The 21,401-nt window shown below is 37.3% G+C and overlaps 3 non-coding genes across 3 annotated transcripts; 1 reads left to right on the forward strand and 2 right to left on the reverse strand.

Annotated features, from left to right (window-relative positions):
• Positions 1–107, forward strand: LOC120578790 (small nucleolar RNA R71). The gene has a single exon (XR_005644601.1). It is a non-coding gene; the product is annotated as a small nucleolar RNA R71 (small nucleolar RNA).
• A 2,819-nt stretch (positions 108–2,926) lies between these two features.
• On the reverse strand, positions 2,927–3,033 carry LOC120578740 (small nucleolar RNA R71). The gene has a single exon (XR_005644551.1). It is a non-coding gene; the product is annotated as a small nucleolar RNA R71 (small nucleolar RNA).
• Positions 3,034–13,288: 10,255 nt separating this feature from the next.
• LOC120578768 (small nucleolar RNA R71) lies at positions 13,289–13,395 on the reverse strand. The gene has a single exon (XR_005644579.1). It is a non-coding gene; the product is annotated as a small nucleolar RNA R71 (small nucleolar RNA).
• Positions 13,396–21,401: the final 8,006 nt, after the last annotated feature.

Raw genomic sequence — 21,401 nt, forward strand, 5'->3', positions numbered from 1 at the left:
AAACCATGATGGGGACAACGTCTAAGTATTTCTTTAAAACGCTCCCACACTTCGTAAAGAGATTCCCCGTTTTTTTGAGTAAATTGGTATATCCTTCCCCTAAGTTGGGCGGTTTTTGATGGGGGAAAGAAATGGCAAAGGAATTCTCGCCTCAGTTGGTCCCAAGAGGTGATGGAGCCGGGATTTAAAGAGTTGAACCAATTGCTGGCCCTATCTTTTAGAGAAAAAGGGAAGAGATGTAGCATAACGGCCTCTTGGTCGTCTTTGCAAGTTACACTAAGTCTCCAAAAGGTTGAGATATGTAAATTTGAATCTTCAGAGGGTGATCCAGAAAACTGGTTTTGTTGCACCAGACTTAGTAGTGCAGGTTTTCTTTTGAAGTCGCTACCTTCAACCGTTGGGTAAACTATAATAGTGCATGGCTCATCCGAAGAAGGGATCGAATACTCCTTAAGAGTGCGCTCCTCAGCCATGTTATCTATTACCTTATGCTACCCGAGAAGTCAAGTGTTAGGAAAAGAAAGAAAGGAGAAGGGAAGAAGAGGGGGAGAGAAAAGAGTTCTAATCACACAAAAAGAGTTAATCAAATTAGTTTACTCCCCGGCAGCGGTGCCAAAAACTTGATGGGATAAAACCGCAAGTGCACGGTCTTACCGAAGTAGTATGAAAAGAGTATCGTTCCGACAGGGAGTAGTTTAATTTAATTAACCTTTGGAAATGATTAGAGTAGAAAAGAATTGTAAGTTGGGGTTTTCAAACGGTTGAAAATTAATATAATAAAAAGAGCCTTGGGATCGTTGGTTTCATCTAAATAACAAGTTCTTCTCAAACCAAAACTATAAGCTTATAATGTTATGTTAGACCTAATTTCTCAAGACAGTTTCTCTTATGTTCCTCTAGCAACCAAGCCTATTTCGCTGACTTGATTACTATTAGATGTTGGTTCCTCTAACAACCAAGCCTATTTCGCTAACTTGATTATTATTAGTTCCCTTGAAGATCGAAACTATATGTCTCAAAGATTGCAAAGCCTATTTCGCTGACTTTGCAATCCTTGTCTAAATTCACTTGTTCGAATATCAAAGCTCCACTTTCGGTTTATGAATTGATATTTGGAATAATGGATTTGATTTTATTGACTATTTTAATATGCTTTTTAGTTTAGTTTTATTTAGATTTTATTTGATTTTATATTAGTATTATTTCCTTTTTAGGATAGTTTACTTTAAATTGCATTTTATTATATTTCAGGAAAGAATATTGGATGGATTGAGTCTTGGAGCAAAAGAAAGAGACTTGGAGCCGATTGGATGCAAGAATATGAAGATTGAGAGACAAAAATATGTCTCCCACAAGTCAGAAGCTTGGCACAACCCGTGCTAGCCTTGGCACGGCCGTGCCACCCTCCAGAGTCGCTTTTGCTGCTTTTGCTTAGATTTTAAGCTACTCTATTTTTAGCCCAAATGTAATAGCTTAGATTTTAAGTCAATTGAATGCTATAAATAGAGTAGCCATCCATCACAAATATTCATCTTTACTTGGAATACAATAAGTGACAATTGTTTTTCTAATTAAAGTTCTTTTCTTTTCCTTTATTTCTTGTCTTTTACTTTCATGCTTTCTCTCTTCTCCCCCATGTCTACGATGAACATGAGTGAGTAGACTTCTCCTTGTCTTGGGATTGTTGGATAAGTCTAAATGACATAATCCAAATCAAACCAAGCTCTAAGCCTTAATCTTATGTAACCCTAATTTCTTATCTGAATTCACCGCTTTAACATGAATCAACCATTATCAAACTGTGGAAACGAAAGTGGAGGGTTTGATAATTGTTTATCTATTATTCCAAATATCAATTCATAAAACGAAAGTGGAGGTTTGATATTCGAACAAGTGAATTGAGACAAGGATTGCAAAGTCAGCGAAATAGGCTTTGCAATCTTTGAGACATATAGTTTCGACCTTCAAGGGAACTAATAACAATCAAGTCAGCGAAATAGGCTTGGTTGTTAGAGGAACCAAAATCTGATAGTAATCAAGTCAGCGAAATAGGCTTGGTTTCTAGAGGAACATAAGAGAAACTATCTTGAGAAATTAGGTCTAACATAACATTATAAGCTTATAGTTTTGGTTTGAGAAGGACTTGTTATTTAGATGAAACCAACGATCCCAAGGCTCTTTTTATTATATTAATTTTCAACCATTTGAAAACCCCAATTTACAATTCTTTTATCTTCTAATCATCTCTAAAGGTTAATTAAATTGAACTACTCCCTGTCGGAACGATACTCTTTTATACTACTTCGGTAAGACCGTGCACTTGCGGTTTTATCTCATCCAGTTTATGGCGCCGTTGCCGGGGAGTAAACTAATTTGATTAACTCTTTCCTTGTGATTAGAACTCTTTTCTCTTCCTCTTCTCTTCTACTTCTTTCTTTGTTTTACCACTAACTTCTTGGGTTCTCGATTTCTTATGCGAAGAAGTAAAAGTCTCGGAGAATTTATTCCGGAGATCAAAAGATATTTGCATATGAAAAAGAGAGAGGCACAAAGTAATACCGCTATGGCTGAACGCACTCTCAAAGAGTATGCTACTCCTTCAACGGAAGAGCCACAAGCTATTATCGTGTACCCAACGGTTGAGGGTAATAACTTCGAGATCAAGTCTGCACTACTCAATTTAGTGCAGCAAAATCAATTTTCTGGATCACCCACTGAGGATCCAAATCTCCATATTTCTTCCTTCCTTAGACTCAGTGGCACCATAAAAGAGAACCAAGAAGCCGTAAGACTTCATCTCTTTCCCTTCTCCTTAAGGGATAGAGCTAGCGCTTGGTTCCATTCCCTATAAGTCGGTTCCATCACTTCATGGGACGATATGAGGCGAGCATTCTTTGCCCGATTTTTTCCCCCATCTAAAACCGCTAAACTTAGAGATCAAATTACTCGTTTCAATCAAAAAGATGGGGAGTCTCTCTATGAGGCGTGGGAGCGTTTCAAGGAAATGCTTAGACTTTGTCCCCACCATGGCCTAGAGAAGTGGCTTATAGTCCACACGTTTTATAATGGCTTGTCATATACCACTAAGATGTCTGTCGATGCAGCTGCAGGAGGAGCTCTAATGAACAAACACTATACGGAGGCTTATGCCCTGATTGAAGACATGGCTCAGAATCACTACCAATGGACCAACGAGAGAGCCGTCACCGCTCCTACTCCCTCTAAGAAAGAGGCAGGTATATACGAAGTGTCTGAATATAACCACCTTGCTGCTAAGGTTGAGGCATTAACCCAAAAATTTGAAAAACTTAATGTTAATGCTGTCACACCTTCTTCTGCATCCCCTCCTTGTGAAATCTATGGTATATCCGGTCATATCGGTGTTGATTGTCAGTTAGGTAGTGCTGCCAATATTGAGCAACTGAATTACGCTCAATACAACCAAGGAATGAGGCCAAATCAAAAATTTTACAAAAATCCTCAAGGTTCCTATGGACAAGCAGCACCACCTGGCTCTACAAACAACCAGAGAGTGGCTCAGAAATCAAGTTTGGAGATTTTATTGGAAAATTGCATTGCTAATCAAAATAAAAATCTTCAAGAATTGAAAAACCAAACAGGATTTCTGAACGACTCTCTCTCCAAACTCACTACCAAGGTTGATTCTATTGCCACACACACCAAAATGCTTGAGACCCAAATCTCCCAAGTGGCCCAACAAGTGGCCACCTCTTCTCAAACACCAGGAGTCTTTCCTGGTCAACCTGAAACAAACCCCAAAGCCCATGTCAATGCTATTTCTCTTGGGGGCAGTAAGTTAGAAGAGACCATTACTAAAGCCAAAAGTGTCAAGGGAGAGAGTGTTGAGCTTCTAGGTGAGAAGGATGCGATAAAGAAACCACTTGATAAGTACAAGGCCCTTAACCCATTAAGGCTTACTAAGCTCAACTTGGAGGCTCAATTCGCTAAATTCTTAAACATACTTAAAAAGATTTGCATTAAGATTCCCTTTGCCGAAGCTTTGTCTCGTATGCCTCTATACGCCAAGTTTTTAAAAGAAATTTTTTCAAAGAAAAAGGCTATAGATCACAAAGAGACAAAAGCTTTAACTAAGGAAAGTAGTGCAATCGTCAAGAAACAACCCCAAAAGCTTAGAGATCCAGGTAGTTTTGCCATCCCTTGTGTGATCGGGAAAGAGACCGTTGACAAAGCCTTGTGTGATTTAGGAGCCAATGTTAGTTTGTTGCCTCTATGCCTCTTTAAAAAGATGGGAATAGGAGAGTTGAAACCTACCGAGATGATATTAAAGTTAGCCGACCGTTCTGTTATCCCAATAGCTGGATATGTTGAAGACATCCCCGTTCAGATAGAAGGGATATACATCCCAACTGACTTTGTGGTTGTTGACATCGAGGAAGACCGTGATTGCCCTATGATCCTAGGAAGACCCTTCCTCGCTACTGCAGGTCGGGCCCTTTATTATTGCAATATGGTCAAAGAACATGATGTGAAAGAACGCTTTTTAGCGTCGTCTACACAATACAACATCTTTGACCCTTTCTAATGGACACTTTCTTTAACGTCAAGCTAATTACTATGAAGAAGCGCTTCGTGGGAGGCAACCCACGCATTTAACTGCTTTTGTTTTGTTTTGTTTTTGTTATTTTAAGTTATTTTGTAGGTAATTGTCCGAGTAGAATTCAAGAAAACAGAAAATTTTGAAGCCTTGTCCACCAGAACCTTGGCACGGCCGTGCCAGACCTTGACACACCAAAACTAGCCAGTTTTCCAGAATGTTGGCACGGTCCGTGCTAAGCTTGGCACGGCCGTGCCCGATCTCAGATAGGTATAACCACACCTTTTGGCCTTCTTCTTCCTTCACTCTCAAACACAAACATCTCTCTACCTTCAACCTTCTCTCTAAAACCTCCATAACCATACAACCTCAAACCTCCACACCCACCCCAAATCTCACCAATTACCAAAATTTCTCCACCCAATCAATCACAAACACCATTCCAATCATAACCCACCATTCAAAAACCAATTTCATCCATCCAAACAACATCACCCAAATTCGTAACCCTCATAAACCTAACCCAAAAACCTGAAATTCTTCACCAATCTCCATAACCCAACCCCTAAAACTCACTTAAACCTTCACCACATCACTAAACCAACCTTTTTCCACCAAAACAACCCATACCCAAACCATCACCACCACCACACCAAAAGCAAGGTCAAGGCAATGGCTTCAAAGAGAAGTGGTAAAGAAGTTGCAAGCTCATCCGGGGGCCCTCCCGCAAAGAATAAAACACAAGCCAAGAATCATGGCATCACCTTCAGGGACAACAAGCAAAGAGATAGGTACAAAATTCTAATCTCTAAACCTTTACATCCTTGCAGGTACCCTGATAACCATGACTTGAATAAGCTAGGAATTAAAGACAATGTGTTTAATCGGCTAGAAAGGTTAGGATGGGTTGATATGTTGAAACCTATGAGAGGGTATGACAATTTCACCTATGAATTTGTAAGTTCTATTGTTTTTACGAAAGATAGGTTGAATTTCGATAACCCTAACCATAGAGTTTCTTTCCGGCTTATGAATATTGATTATGAGATGTCTCTTCAACACTTCTGTGATGAGATGGGCTTCGCCAATGCGGGGTTCATCCACGACTCTTGGGATCAAAATTTAAAACTGGTTAACTATCAACCCGCCGCCTTTTGGGAGCGAATTACAGGTCTTGACCAGTTTAACACACGTGCCAACAAAGCTAGCAACATTCACAACCCCTTACTTAGGTACCTTCAAAGGGTTATGGCTTGCACTATTAGGGGAAGGACAGAACTAGGGAACACTAGGAACGATGAACTCTTCATGCTTTGGGCTATGCTGCACAACCACCCCGTTAACACTTGTTTTTACTTGCTTGACTACCTTTCCCTTATAGGAAATAGGTCCGATAGTAGGGGAGAAATAGTAGTTGGTGGTATCATAACATACATAGCTAGGCGGTTCAGCGTGAGTGAAGACCAAGGGATAAACAAGATTGAGTGTAACAATAGACTAAACATAGAAACCCTTATCTCTATGAATTTCATAAAACTTCGAATCCCCTTTGTTTATACACTCAAGCTCAATGTGCCCACTTTGATTTTATTGCCTAACCCATCTCGAACTAACACCGAGGTGGAAGAAAATTTGTTGTATGTTAATGATGACCCACAGGTGCACATAGAACAGCATAATGAAGAAGCGGAAGGTGCACACTTGCACCAAGAAGAGGAAGGTGCACAATTGCACCATGATGAGGAGCACCATGACCAAGATGAAGGTGAAACACATGAAAATACAAGATGGGCATGGATAAATACCGAGGTCGAAAGGATAAGCACCGAGCAACAAAGGCAAGGTGTTGAATTAATGGGAATAAGGAATGATGTCCAAAGGGGCAACCGCATATCCGAAGAGAATAACCAAATGCTTCGGAACATGATGCACCACTTTCACCTCCAAGGTCCTCCATATGGACCTCAATGATACAATTGTGAGCTTTCCTCTTCCTCTCTTCCCTTCTTTCTCCTTCTTCTTCTTCTTCTTCTTCTTCTTCTTCTTCTTCTTCTTCCTCTCCTTCTCCTTTATTTTTCTTTTATCTTGAATCATTGAGGACAATGCTTCTCCTAAGTGTGGGGGGAGCCTAATAAAGTGTCTTTAGTCGTAGTGTTTCCAAAGTCCCTTGAACTTTATTCTTTTGTTTTGTTTTATTGTAAAAGGCATGGTTAAGTAGCTAATTTTTATTGAAAATATCATGACACAAAATTTTCATTGTCTCCTCTTATTTGGTTGATTCTTGTACATGAAAGCAAACTCTTGTCTTTTTAAGTCTTCTTGATATACCCACATCTTGTTTTAAAGTGAATAAAATTCTCCAATGAGAAAAACACAAAGTTGCTTCCCTTGAGTAAATGTATGAATAGGTATTTTAAGGAAACGCGTTTTAATCTTAGTGGTGCATTAACCTTTAAAGATTCTCAAAGTGCCAGTAGTATAAGTTAGTATAAGGGAGTTCATAAAAAGCCAAAAAGTCAAATTAATTCCAAGATCTCATCATTGAATCTAGATTGGGGAAGGAGGTAGGCCCTCCGACTTCCTACGTGAAGATGATTGTTATCTTGAGGAAAAACTTTAAAAAGCATCATTGAATCTAGATTGGGGAAGCGGGTAGGCCCTCCGACTGCCTACGTGAAGATGATGTTTTAAGGGATACCATTGAATCTAGATTGGGGAAGGGGGTAGGCCCTCCGACTTCCTATGTGAAGATGTTGTTCCTTAAATAAAGAACTTTAATGTGAAAATGGCAAAGAACAATTATTCTTAATTACTCCCATCTTTCTTATATGAATTATAGAAGGAATCTTTCTTGGTTGGTTTAGTGCTAGGATTAGACCATGTTTCCTCATAATGCCTATCTTATACAGGAGCAAGAAAAGGGTTGGACTTCACACACACACTCACTTAAAACTTGATCGTTGGGTTGAATAAAAATTACAAGAAATGCTTGAGTTTGTGATTAGTATACATTTGGGATTTAAGCCCTTAAAGAGACATGTGCTTTAATCGAATTGTCATTTGATAAAATTGTTTGTGCTACTACGTTTATGCCTTTTGCTTGAGGACAAGCAAAGATTCAAGTGTGGGGGAGTTTGATAGAGTCATTTATTGACTATTTTAATATGCTTTTTAGTTTAGTTTTATTTAGATTTTATTTGATTTTATATTAGTATTATTTCCTTTTTAGGATAGTTTACTTTAAATTGCATTTTATTATATTTCAAGAAAGAATATTGGATGGATTGAGTCTTGGAGCAAAAGAAAGGGACTTGGAGCCGATTGGATGCAAGAATATGAAGATTGAGAGACAAAAATATCTCTCCCACAAGTCAGAAGCTTGGCACAACCCGTGCTAGCCTTGGCACGGCCGTGCCACCCTCCAGAGTTGCTTTTGCTACTTTTGCTTAGATTTTAAGCTACTCTATTTTTAGCCCAAATGTAATAGCTTAGATTTTAAGTCGATTGAATGCTATAAATAGAGTAGCCATCCATCACAAATATTCATCTTTACTTGGAATACAATAAGTGACAATTGCTTTTCTAATTAAAGTTCTTTTCTTTTCCTTTATTTTCTTGTCTTTTACTTTCATGCTTTCTCTCTTCTCCCCCATGTCTACGATGAACATGAGTGAGTAGACTTCTCCTTGTCTTGGGATTGTTGGATAAGTCTAAATGACATAATCCCAATCAAACCAAGCTCTAAGCCTTAATCTTATGTAACCCTAATTTCTTATCTGAATTCACCGCTTTAACATGAATCAACCATTATCAAACTGTGGAAACGAAAGTGGAGGGTTTGATAATTGTTTATCCATTATTCCAAATATCAATTCATAAAACGAAAGTGGAGCTTTGATATTCGATCATGTGAATTCAGACAAGGATTGCAAAGTCAGCGAAATAGGCTTTGCAATCTTTGAGACATATAGTTTCGACCTTCAAGGGAACTAATAACAATCAAGTCAGCGAAATAGGCTTGGTTGTTAGAGGAACCAAAATCTAATAGTAATCAAGTCAGCGAAATAGGCTTGGTTGCTAGAGGAATATAAGAGAAACTGTCTTGAGAAATTAGGTCTAACATAACATTATAAGCTTATAGTTTTGGTTTGAGAAGGACCTGTTATTTAGATGAAACCAACGATCCCAAGGCTCTTTTTATTATATTAATTTTCAACCATTTGAAAACCCCAATTTACAATTCTTTTCTCTTCTAATCATCTCTAAAGGTTAATTAAATTGAACTACTCCCTGTCGGAACGATACTCTTTTATACTACTTCGGTAAGACCGTGCACTTGCGGTTTTATCTCATCAGAAAACGGGGTGTTACAATTGGTATCAGAGCAGGTCGGTCCGTCCGGCCAAGTAGTTGAGTCGAGTTGTGTCGAGTAATAGTTGTATTACTGTCTTTATGTTGTTTGATTGGTTTTTGTTGTGTTTCTGATTAATAGTTATGCTTATTATGTGATCATGTTTGATTGACTAACTTTGATGTGGTTTGCATGTTTTGTTGAAGTTTCTATTTGACTATATATGGTTTAGTATGGTTGTGCAATAATTGAATTTATTTCTTGTGTGCTTTGAATTTCGAGGACGAAATTCTTTTAAGGGGGGGAGAGTTGTAACGCCCTCTTTAATTATTTGATTATTTTAATGAGTTTAGAATATACTTATATAATTTCTGTGATTTATATGATTTATTTTGATGAGTGATATTTTGTTATGTTATATGTTGGTATTTATTAGTATAATATATATGCTATTTGATTTAGAAATATATATGTTATTTGATTTAGAAATACATGATTTGCTGTAGAAAGATATGTTATTTGTTGTAGAAATACACATGATTTGTTGTAGAAATATATATGATTTGTTTTAGAGATATATTTGTTATTTGTTATTTGTTATAGGAATATATTAGAATAGAATATTCAGATTTAGATATAAGAGAAAAATAAGTAGGTTAAGGATTTATATAAATAGGAGAGACCTAGTTTAGAAAAAAACATAACGTACGACTGTTTTTGGAGAAAAGGGAGAAAAAGCCAAGAGAAGAGGGAGAAGACCTAGAGGCTGCGATTTTCATTCTTTAAGGTAAGGGTGAGACTAACTTTGCAATTCTATTAAGTCTGTGAATCAACGATTACATTTAACATGAATTAGGATGAGTTTAAGAGGAATTGGAAATTAGGTCAAATTGATAGAATTGATGATTAATCGGTGAAAACTTGTTAGAATGATGTAGAAATTGTTCCTAAACCTTAGATAATGATTATGATGAATTCTGGAATCGAGATTAGGCTTAAAACCATGAGAGTTGATGATTTTTAGGCAAAACTACACTTTTGCCCGTAGCGACATTCATCGCTTGCCTCCCGAGCTATGATCCTCGCCACGGCGAGGGATGAACTTCATCGCTCGCCACGCGAGCAACCTTTCCTCACCTCGCGAGTTGCACGTTGCAGCTCGCCATAGCGAGCAGTTGAACTCGCCTCGCGAGCTTGACCAGAGAGCATGCAAGAGTTCGTGATTTTGACTTTTGAGTTGAACCTTAGATGCCTTTGAGTGCCTGAACATGTCTAATATTGATTAGGAAAGAATGTAGGATGAGATTGAACCTGGAAAGACATAGAATGAAACTTTGGAGAATCTGACTGAACTCGCCATGGCGAGAAGAGGCTCTCGCCTCGCAAGCACTAGTATTACAGAATGCCTTGTTTAGGTTAAATGCGATCTTTGTCGCACGAGTTGTTATGAGTTTAACCTTGGGATAGTAATGAGGAATATATATGATATTAATGATGATCTGTGAATTTGTTATATGATGATTTGATGATATTTATAATGTTATATAATTATATATATATTGCATGAATTATGTTTGATGATTGAGATGTTGATGACGTGCATTTGTAATTGTTATATATGATGATTATTATTATTGAATGATGCTGTTTTGTTGTTATGATGAATATGATTTACTTTGATGATTAACGAGAGAATATTATATATTGTGGATGATGCTGATATGATTAATGAGAGAATATTATAATGTGAATTAATGATTAAATGCATTACTTGAAATCTTATTGAATGATCAAGATGTTGTTGAAATGAATTGATATTATGAAGTTTTAATGTAGTGGTAATCTAATTATGCTGCTATTGTTATTTAACTAAGTTGCATGAGTCTATACAAGATGATTAAGATGATATTGAACTCCAAATTATTGGATGTATATGAGATGATGATTAAGAAGTTTTAGATGATAGAGTCCATGCATTAGCATACATTTGTTGGGGGCTCATGCCCTAGAGCTTTGTCCTCACCACGATTGAGCTTTGTCCTCACCACGATGCCTTAAAAGTATATTAATACTATGATGTTGGGGGCTCATGCCCTGAATTGGTACCACATGCATATAAGAGGTTTTGGTTGCATTGTCGCATTGTCGAGTCAAATGTTGTTATGTTAATTACGATGATAGAATGAAATGATTGCTTGATATTTTATTATCAATGATGCTATGATGTTTAAGATGATTATGTTTAAGATGATGATGTTTAAGATGATTATGTTTAAGATGATGATGTTTAAGATGATTAAGTTTAAGATGATTATGTTTAAGATGTTTATGTTGAAGATTTATGATGTTGATTATGATGTTGTTTGTGATGTTGTTTTATGATGTTGATTATGATGTTGTTTGTGATGTTGTTATATGATGTTGTTTATGATGTTGTTATATGATGTTGTTTATGATGTTGATTATGGTGTTATTATGTGTTGTTATATTACTGATGAGTCATTTATTGCTTACTTTTATATGCTTTTTAGTATAGTTTTATTTAGATTCTATTTTATTTTATGTTAGTATTATTTCCTTTTTAGGATAGTTTACTTTAAATTGCATTTTATTTTATTTCAGGAATGAATATTGAATGGATTGAGTCTTGGAGCAAAAGAAAGGGACTTGGAGCCGATTGGATGCAAAAATATGAAGATTGAGAGACAAAAATATGTCTCCCCCATGCCAGAAGCTTGGCACGGCCCGTGCTAACCTTGGCAGGGCCGTGCCACCCTCCAGTGTCACTTTTGCTTAGATTTTAAGCTACTCTATTTTTAGCCCGAATGTAATAGCTTAGATTTTAAGTCGAACAAATGATATAAATAGAGTAGCCATCCATCACAAATATTCATCTTTACTTGGAATTCAATAAGTGACAATTGCTTTTCTAATTAAAGTTCTTTTCTTTTCCTTTATTTTCTTGTCATTTACCTTTATGCTTTCTCTCTTCTCCCCCATGTCTACGATGAACATGAGTGAGTAGACTTCTCCTTGTCTTGGGATTGTTGGATAAGTTTAAATGACATAATCCTCATCAAACCAAGCTCTAAGCCTTAATCTTATGTAACCCTAATTTCTTATCTGAATTCACCGTCTTAACATGGATCAACCATTATCAAACTGTGGAAACGAAAGTGGAGGGTTTGATAATTGTTTATCCATTATTCCAAATATCAATTCATAAAACGAAAGTGGAGCTTTGATATTCGAACAAGTGAATTCAGACAAGGATTGCAAAGTCAGCGAAATAGGCTTTGCAATCTTTGAGACATATAGTTTCGATCTTCAAGGGAACTAATAACAATCAAGTCAGCGAAATAGGCTTGGTTGTTAGAGGAACCAAAATCTGATAGTAATCAAGTCAGCGAAATAGGCTTGGTTGTTAGAGGAACCAAAATCTGATAGTAATCAAGTCAGCGAAATAGGCTTGGTTGTTAGAGGAACCAAAATCTGATAGTAATCAAGTCAGCGAAATAGGCTTGGTTTCTAGAGGAACATAAGAGAAACTGTCTTGAGAAATTAGGTCTAACATAACATTATAAGCTTATAGTTTTAGTTTGAGAAGGACGTGTTATTTAGATGAAACCAACGATCCCAAGGCTCTTTTTATTATATTAATTTTCAACCGTTTGAAAACCCCCAACTTACAATTCTCTTCTCTTCTAATCATCTCTAAAGGTTAATTGAATTAAACTACTCCCTGTCGGAACGATACTCTTTTAATACTACTTCGGTAAGACCGTGCACTTGCGGGGAGTAAACTAATTTGATTAACTCTTTCTTTGTGATTAGAACTCTCTTCTCTTCCTCTTTTCTTGTACTTCTTTCTTTGTTTTACCACTAACTTCTTGGGTTCTCGATTTCTTATGCGAAGAAGTAAAAGTCTCGGAGAATTTATTCCTGAGATCGAAAGATTTTTGCATAAGAAAAGGAGAGAGGCACAAAATAATACTGCTATGGCTGAACGCACTCTCAAAGAGTATGCTACTCCTTCAACGAAAGAGCCACAAGCTATTATCGTGTACCCAACGGTTGAGGGTAATAACTTCGAGATTAAGCCTGCACTACTCAATTTGGTGCAGCAAAATCAGTTTTCTGGATCACCCACTGAGGATCCAAACCTCCATGTTTCTACTTTCCTCAGACTCAGTGGCACCATAAAAGAGAACCAAGAAGCCGTAAGACTTCATCTCTTTCCCTTTTCCTTAAGGGATAGAGCTAGCGCTTGGTTCCATTCCCTAGAAGTTGGTTCCATCACTTCATGGGACGATATGAGGCGAGCATTCCTCGCCCGATTCTTTCCTCCATCTAAAACCGCCAAACTAAGAGACCAAATCACGCGGTTCAATCAAAAAGATGGAGAGTCTCTCTATGATGCGTGGGAGCGTTTCAAGGAAATGCTTAGACTTTGTCCCCACCATAGTTTGGAAAAGTGGCTCATAGTCCACACCTTTTATAATGGCTTATCTTATACCACTAAGATGTCTGTTGATGCAGCTGCAGGTGGAGCTCTAATGGACAAGAACTACACAGAGGCTTACGCCTTGATAGAAGACATGGCTCAGAATCATTACCAATGGACCAATGAAAGAGCCATCACCGCTTCCGTACCTCCCAAAAAGGAGGCAGGTATGTACGAAGTCTCTAACTATGATCACCTAGCTGCTAAGGTTGATGCTTTAACTCAAAAATTTGATAAGTTTAATGTTAATGCTGTCGCACCTTCTCCTACATCTCCTCCTTGTGAAATCTGTGGTATAATTGGTCATATTGGTGTTGATTGTCAGTTAGGTAATGCTGCTAACCTTGAGCAGCTTAACTACGCTCAATACAACCAAGGAACTAGACCTAATCAAAATATTTATGAAAATCCCCAAGGTTCCTATGGACAAGTAGCACCACCTGGCTATACAAACAACCAGAGAGTGGCTCAGAAATCTAGTTTGGAAATTCTGTTGGAAAATTGCATGATGAATCAAAATAAACAACTTCAAGAGCTAAAAAACCAAACAGGATTTCTGAACGACTCTCTCTCCAAGCTCAATACTAAGGTCGATTCTATCGCCACTCACACCAAAATGCTTGAGACCCAAATCTCCTAAGTGGCCCAACAAGTGGCTGCCTCTTCTCAAACACCGGGTGTCTTTCCCGGACAAACCGAAACTAACCCCAAAGCTCATGTCAATGCTATTTCTTTCGGGGGTAATCAGTTAGAAGAGATTGTTGCTAAGGCCAAAAGTACCAAGGGAGAGAATGTTAGGCACTTAGCTAAGAAACCGCTTGATAAGAACAAAACTCCTTCCCCATTAAGGCTTAACTCGGAGGCTCAATTCAATAAATTTGTTAACATACTTAAGAAGATTTGCATTAAAATTCCCTTTGCGGAAGCTTTGTCTCGGATGCCTCTATATGCCAAGTTTTTAAAAGAAATTTTTTCAAAGAAAAAGGGCATAGATGATAATGAGACAATAGCTTTGACTAGGGAAAGTAGTGCAATCCTCAAGAAGCAACCTCCAAAGCTTAGAGATCCAAGTAACTTTGCCATCCCTTGTGTGATAGGAAAAGAAACCATAGATAATGCCTTGTGTGACTTAGGGGCTAGTGTGAGTTTGTTGCCTTTATCCCTCGTCAAAAGGATGGGAATAGGAGAGCTTAAACCTACCGAGATGATCTTGAAATTAGCGGATCGTTCTACTATCCCTCTAGTTGGCTACATTGAGGACATACCCGTCAAGATAGAAGGGATCTATATCCCGACTGATTTCGTGGTGGTTGACATAGAGGAGGACCATGATGTCCCTATAGTCTTAGGACGACCCTTCCTAGCTACTGCAGGTGCTATAGTAGATGTTCAGAGTGGTAGGATAGTTTTTCAAGTGAGTGATGCGATGATTGGATTCGATTTGGAGAATGCTATGAAAGGTCCCGCTCTTTATTCTTGTAACATTATTGAAGTTCATGATGTGAAAGAACGTTTCCTAGCGTCAACTACACAATATGATCTCTTTGATCCCTTCTAAGGACACTTTCTTAACGTCAAGCTAATGACAATAAAAGAGCACTTCGTGGGAGGCAACCTACGCATTTAACTGCTTTCGTTTTGTTTGTTTTTGTTGTTTTTAAGTTATTTTGTAGGTAATTGTCCGAATGTGATTAAAGAAAAACGAAAAAAATTTGAGGCCCCATGTCCAGAACCTTGGCACGGCCTGTGCTCACACTGGCACGGCCGTGCCAGACCTTGCCCATCCAAAACCATCAGAAATTCCAGAATGTTGGCACGGCCCGTGCTATGGTTGGCACAGCCGTGCCCGACCCAGGTGAGCTATTTACTCGTTTTTCCTTCATCTCCCTCCCTCATTCTCCACCACAAACATCTCTCTACCTCCAAACTTCTCTCTAAAACCTCCATACCCACAAAACCCTAAACCTTCATGCCCCAAAACCTCACCAATTCACAAAATTTCTCCACTCAACCAACCCCAAACACCATTCCAATCATAAACCCCCATTTAAAAACAACTTTCATACATCCAAACCAACATCACCCAAATTCGTAACCCCTTCTACCCTAACCCAAAAACTAGAAAATCTTCACCAATCTCCTTAACCCAACCCCTAAAACTCACTCAACCCCTCACCACATCACTAAACCAACCTTTTTCCACCAAAACAACCCATACACAAACCCTCACCGCAATCACACCACTACAGCAAGGTCAAGGTAATGGCTTCCAAGAGAAGTGGAAAAGAAGTTGGAAGCTCATCAGGGGGACCTCCCCTAAAGAAGAAAGCGCAAGAATCATGGCATCACCTTCAGGGACAACAAGCAAAGGGATAGGTACAAAATTCTAATCTCTAAACCTTTACATCCTTGCAGGTACCCTGATAACCATGACTTGAATAAGCTAGGAATTAAAGATAATGTGTTTAATCTGCTAGAAAGGTTAGGATGGGTTGATATGTTGAGACCTATGAGAGGGTATGAGAACTTCACCTATGAATTTTTAAGTTCTATTGTTTTTACGAAAGATAGGTTGAATTTTGATAACCCTAACCATAGAGTTTCTTTCCGGCTTATGAATATTGATTATGAGATGTCTCTTCAACAATTCTGTGATGAGATGGGCTTCGCAAATGCGGGGTTCATCCACGACTCTTGGGATCAAAATTTAAAACCGGTTGACTATCAACCCGCCGCCTTTTGGGAGCGAATTACAGGTCTTGACCAGTTTAACACACGTGCCAACAAAGCTAGCAACATTCACAACCCCGTACTTAGGTACCTTCAAAGGGTTATGGCTTACACTATTTGGGGAAGGAGTGAATTAGGGAACACTAGGAGTGATGAACTCTTCATGCTTTGGGCTATGCTGCACAACCACCCCGTTAACACTTGTTTTAACTTGCTTGACTACCTTTCCCTTATAGGAAATAGCTCCGATAGTAGGGGAGAAATCGTAGTTGGTGGTATCATAACATACATAGCTAGGCGGTTCGGCGTGAGTGAAGACCAAGGGATAAACAAGATCGAGGGTAACAATAGGCTGAACATAGAAACCCTTATCTCTATGAATTTCATAAAAACTCGAATCCCCTTTGTTTATACACTCAAGCTCAATGTGCCCACTTTGATTTTATTGCCTAACCCATCTCGGACTAACACCGAGGTGGAAGAAAATTTGTTGTATGTTAATGATGACCCACAGGTGCACATAGAACAGCATAATGAAGAAGAGGCAGGTGCACAAATGCACCATGATGAGGAGCACCATTGTAACACCCCGTTTTCCCAATATACAAATTTCTTAAACAATTATCAGAGTAAAAACCATAAACGGGATATCACATAGAAACGTAATCCAAAACAGTTAAATAATGATTTAACCTTCACAAATATCTTTAACATAGCAGCGGAAAATCATAAACATAAATCATAAACGTTTTCGGCACGCAGGCCCAATAAGTATCTCAAAAGAGTTTATCAAAACATAAGCAGTTCACGTAAAAGAATGAAGCATGTTATAGCATTAAACCCCATCCCGTTACGTATCAGAGCGACCTAGACGACACAGTGAAGGCAAGGCCAACTCACGAAGCAACTGCACACTAAGCACGATCACCTGCAAGTTACCCATACGAAGGGCAACATTTTCAAGCAGAAGGGGTGAGATTTCATAATAAAATAACATTAATCAATGTAATTGCGAATCATAAATTAACATCAATCATTCCATTATTAACTTTGCATAAATGCTAAACAGTTATCACGTAATCATATATCCAATCATTATAAACAACATAACATAATCAAATAACACTTATCACATAATCACATATCCATTCATTATCAACAAGGCATCTTAATCATGACAATGTGACAATGCTCCTAGACTCCTTATATGCATGTGGTACCAATCGTCATCATAAGTATTAATATACTTTAATCGTGCGGAGGACAAAGCTCCTATAAAACGTGCGGAGGACAAAGCTCCTAATTTTCGTGGTGAGGACTAAGCTCAATGATATGCTATGCATGGACACATATGAACAAAACATCATAATCATCGTAATCATGTGCATTCAATAACTTGATGCAAAACGTCATCATTTTCATTATATTCATATATAAACATTGCATACTCAGTTAAATAACAGCAGCAGCATAGTCAAGTCGCATAACAGCAAGGAGATATCAATATATCAACAACAATTTACTAGAATCATAATCATTTCAATTATATCTTACATATTGCATAATACCTTAATCATGCTCAAATAATATCAACTTAACTCAATAGCTTTACAGACTGCATTTAAACGTTATCATAAGGTTTCATTACCAATTAGGGGTTCACTCTGGACCAAAAAGTGCGACACAGATCGCACAAACACATAATCAAGTTCATCCTGGTTGTACTCGCGAGGCGAGAGTACTTACTCGCCATGGCGAGCACCACTCAACTCACAAACTAAGCTTGTTCTGGGTTCCCTCTGATCCTACATTCATTCCTAATCAATACTAGGTAAGTTCAGGTACTCAAAGGCATACAAGATTCAACTAAAAAGGTCGAAACACGAAATATGACATGCACTCTGCCTAAGCTCGCGAGGCGAGGAAGGTTGCTCGCCATGGCGAGTTGAACCAAACAACTCGCGAGGCGAAGGAAAGGAGCTCGCGTGGCGAGCGATGAAGTTCATCACTCGCGAGGCGAGGATCATCACTCGCCGTGGCGAGCGATGAACAGAAGCACGGGCAGACTAGGGTTTTTCTCAAAAATCCCTCACACAACATGGTTCAAAGCCTAATTTTGATTCCAGAATTCATCCTAAACATGTTCTAAGGTTATAGGACGGTTCTTACATCAATCTAAACAAGTTTTACCGTTTGATCATCAATTTTTAGGGCTTTGACCTAATTCCAAAACTTCTCTAAATCAATCCTAACTTGGTCAACTAATCATCAGAATTACAGTAATTAACATTATTGAATTATTAGTCTCACCCTTACCTGGTTATGAAGAAAATCGCAGCACTCTACCTTGGTTCCTCTAGACTTGGCTTTTTCTCCCTTTTCCAAAAGTTTTCACGTACAATGAGTTTCTAAAATATTGGTCTTCTCCTATTTATATCTTTTTCTAATAACTTATCTTATCTCACTTTCTCCCCCAAAACTATCTAAAATATCAAAACAGCCCTCAACTAAATACTTTATATTATTTTCAAATCTTTATTTTATTTAACAATAAAATAAATCTCATATCATAATCAAATCCTTCAATACTCATAACTTAACACGTCATCGATCAAATCATCAAAATTCATCAAAACATATCAAAATCATGCATATACTATATAATTATAATATAATTGCCTAAACTCGATTTAATAACGATTAAACGAAAGTGGGCGTTACAACCATGACCATGATGAAGGTGAAACAAATGAAAATGAAAGATGGGCATGGATAAATACCGAGGTCGAAAGGATAAGCACCGAGCAACAAAGGCAAGGTGTTGAATTAATAGGAATAAGGAATGATGTCCAACGGGGCAACCGCATATCCGAAGAAAACAACCAAATGCTTCGGAACATGATGCACCACTTTCACCTCCAAGGTCCTCCATATGGACCCCAATGATAAAAATGTGAGCTTTCCTCTTCCTCTCTTCCCTTCTTTCTCCTCCTCCTTCTTTTTCTTCTTCTTCTTCTTCTTCCTCTCCTTCTCTTTTATTTTTCTATCTTGAATCATTGAGGACAATGCTTCTCCTAAGTGTGGGGGGAGCCTAATAAAGTGTCTTTAGTCGTAGTGTTTCCAAACTCCCTTGAACTTTATTCTTTTGTTATGTTTTATTGTGAAAGGCATGATTAAGCAGCTCGTTTTTATTGTTTTATTATGACATAAATTTTTTGTTGTCTCTTCAATGGTCGTTTCTTGTACATGAAAGTGATTTCTTGTGTTATAAGTATTCTTGCTATACCCACATCAAGTTTTATTGTGAAATTAATTCTCCAATGAGAAAAGCACCTAGTTGCAATCCTTGAGTAAGTGTATGAGTAGGTATTTTAAGGAACACGTTCTAGCTTTAATGGTAACCTGGACCCTTAAGATTTGTTGTTGGGTTAAATAAGTTTACAAAGAGTACTTGAAGTTGGGATTAGTGTACGTTGAAATGAAACCTCGAGGGAGACATAACCTTTCACTTAAAGTGTCATATACTAATCCTTTTGTTGTTGCCATGTCTATGCCTTTTGCTTGAGGACAAGCAAAGATTCAAGTGTGGGGGAGTTTGATGAGTCATTTATTGCTTACTTTTATATGCTTTTTAGTTTAGTTTTATTTAGATTCTATTTTATTTTATGTTAGTATTATTTCCTTTTTAGGATAGTTTACTTTAAATTGCATTTTATTTTATTTCAGGAATGAATATTGAATGGATTGAGTCTTGAAGCAAAAGAAAGGGACTTGGAGCCGATTGGATGCAAAAATATGAAGATTGAAAGACAAAAATATGTCTCCCCCATGCCAGAAGCTTGGCACGGCCCGTGCTAACCTTGGCACGACCGTGCCACCCTCCAGTGTCACTTTTGCTGCTTTTGCTTAGATTTTAAGCTACTCTATTTTTAGCCCGAATGTAATAGCTTAGATTTTAAGTCGAACAAATGCTATAAATAGAGTAGCCATCCATCACAAATATTTATCTTTACTTGGAATTCAATAAGTGACAATTGCTTTTCTAATTAAAGTTCTTTTCTTTTCCTTTATTTTCTTGTCATTTACCTTTATGCTTTCTCTCTTCTCCCCCATGTCTACGATGAACATGAGTGAGTAGACTTCTCCTTGTCTTGGGATTGTTGGATAAGTCTAAATGACATAATCCTAATCAAACCAAGCTCTAAGCCTTAATCTTATGTAACCCTAATTTCTTATCTAATCAAGTCAGCGAAATAGGCTTGGTTGTTAGAGGAACCAAAATCTGATAGTAATCAAGTCAGCGAAATAGGCTTGGTTGCTAGAGGAACATAAGAGAAACTGTCTTGAGAAATTAGGTCTAACATAACATTATAAGCTTATAGTTTTGGTTTGAGAAGGACTTGTTATTTAGATGAAACCAACGATCCCAAGGCTCTTTTTACAATTCTCTTCTCTTCTAATCACCTCTAAAGGTTAATTGAATTAAACTACTCCCTGTCGGAACGATACTCTTTTAATACTACTTCGGTAAGACCGTGCACTTGCGGTTTTATCTCATCAATTACTATATGATGATGAATATGCTGTTGTTCTATTATTATATGATGATGAATATGTTGTTGTTATATTATTATGAGATGATGTTTATGATGTGATGTATATAATTATTATTATTAAAGTCATGATTATATTGTGTTGTTTAAGTTGTTAGTGATTGATGATTATATAATGTTATCTATGAGTTGTTAAATGTACTTGATGATGTTACGTATAGTTGATAAGTTGTCTTTTATCCATGAATTGATAATGAGATGTTTGATGAATAAATATTAATATGAATTGATGATGTTACGTATAGTTGATAAGTTGTCTTTTAATCATGAATTGATAATGAGATGCTTGGTGGAGAAATGTTATTACGAATTAATGATGTTGTTATGTTGTATATGAATTATGATTAAGATGTTGTTATGATGATCTATGTTGGTTATGATTTGGTTATTATGTGTTATATGATGATGTTTATAATGTGATGAATATGAAGTAAATGATAATTAGAAGTTGGTTGAACTATTAAGAATTATTACATGAAGAATTATTATTACTAATAGATGAAGTTATTTATGTTGTTAAATATAATTATTGAATTATATGCTTGATATTATTGTTTTGTGAAATCTCACCCCTTCTGCTTGGAAATGTTGCTCTTCGTATGAGTAACTTGCAGGTAATCAAGTTTA

This window comes from Medicago truncatula, chromosome 2 (assembly GCF_003473485.1).
Source record: "Medicago truncatula cultivar Jemalong A17 chromosome 2, MtrunA17r5.0-ANR, whole genome shotgun sequence".
Taxonomy (NCBI): domain Eukaryota; kingdom Viridiplantae; phylum Streptophyta; class Magnoliopsida; order Fabales; family Fabaceae; genus Medicago; species Medicago truncatula.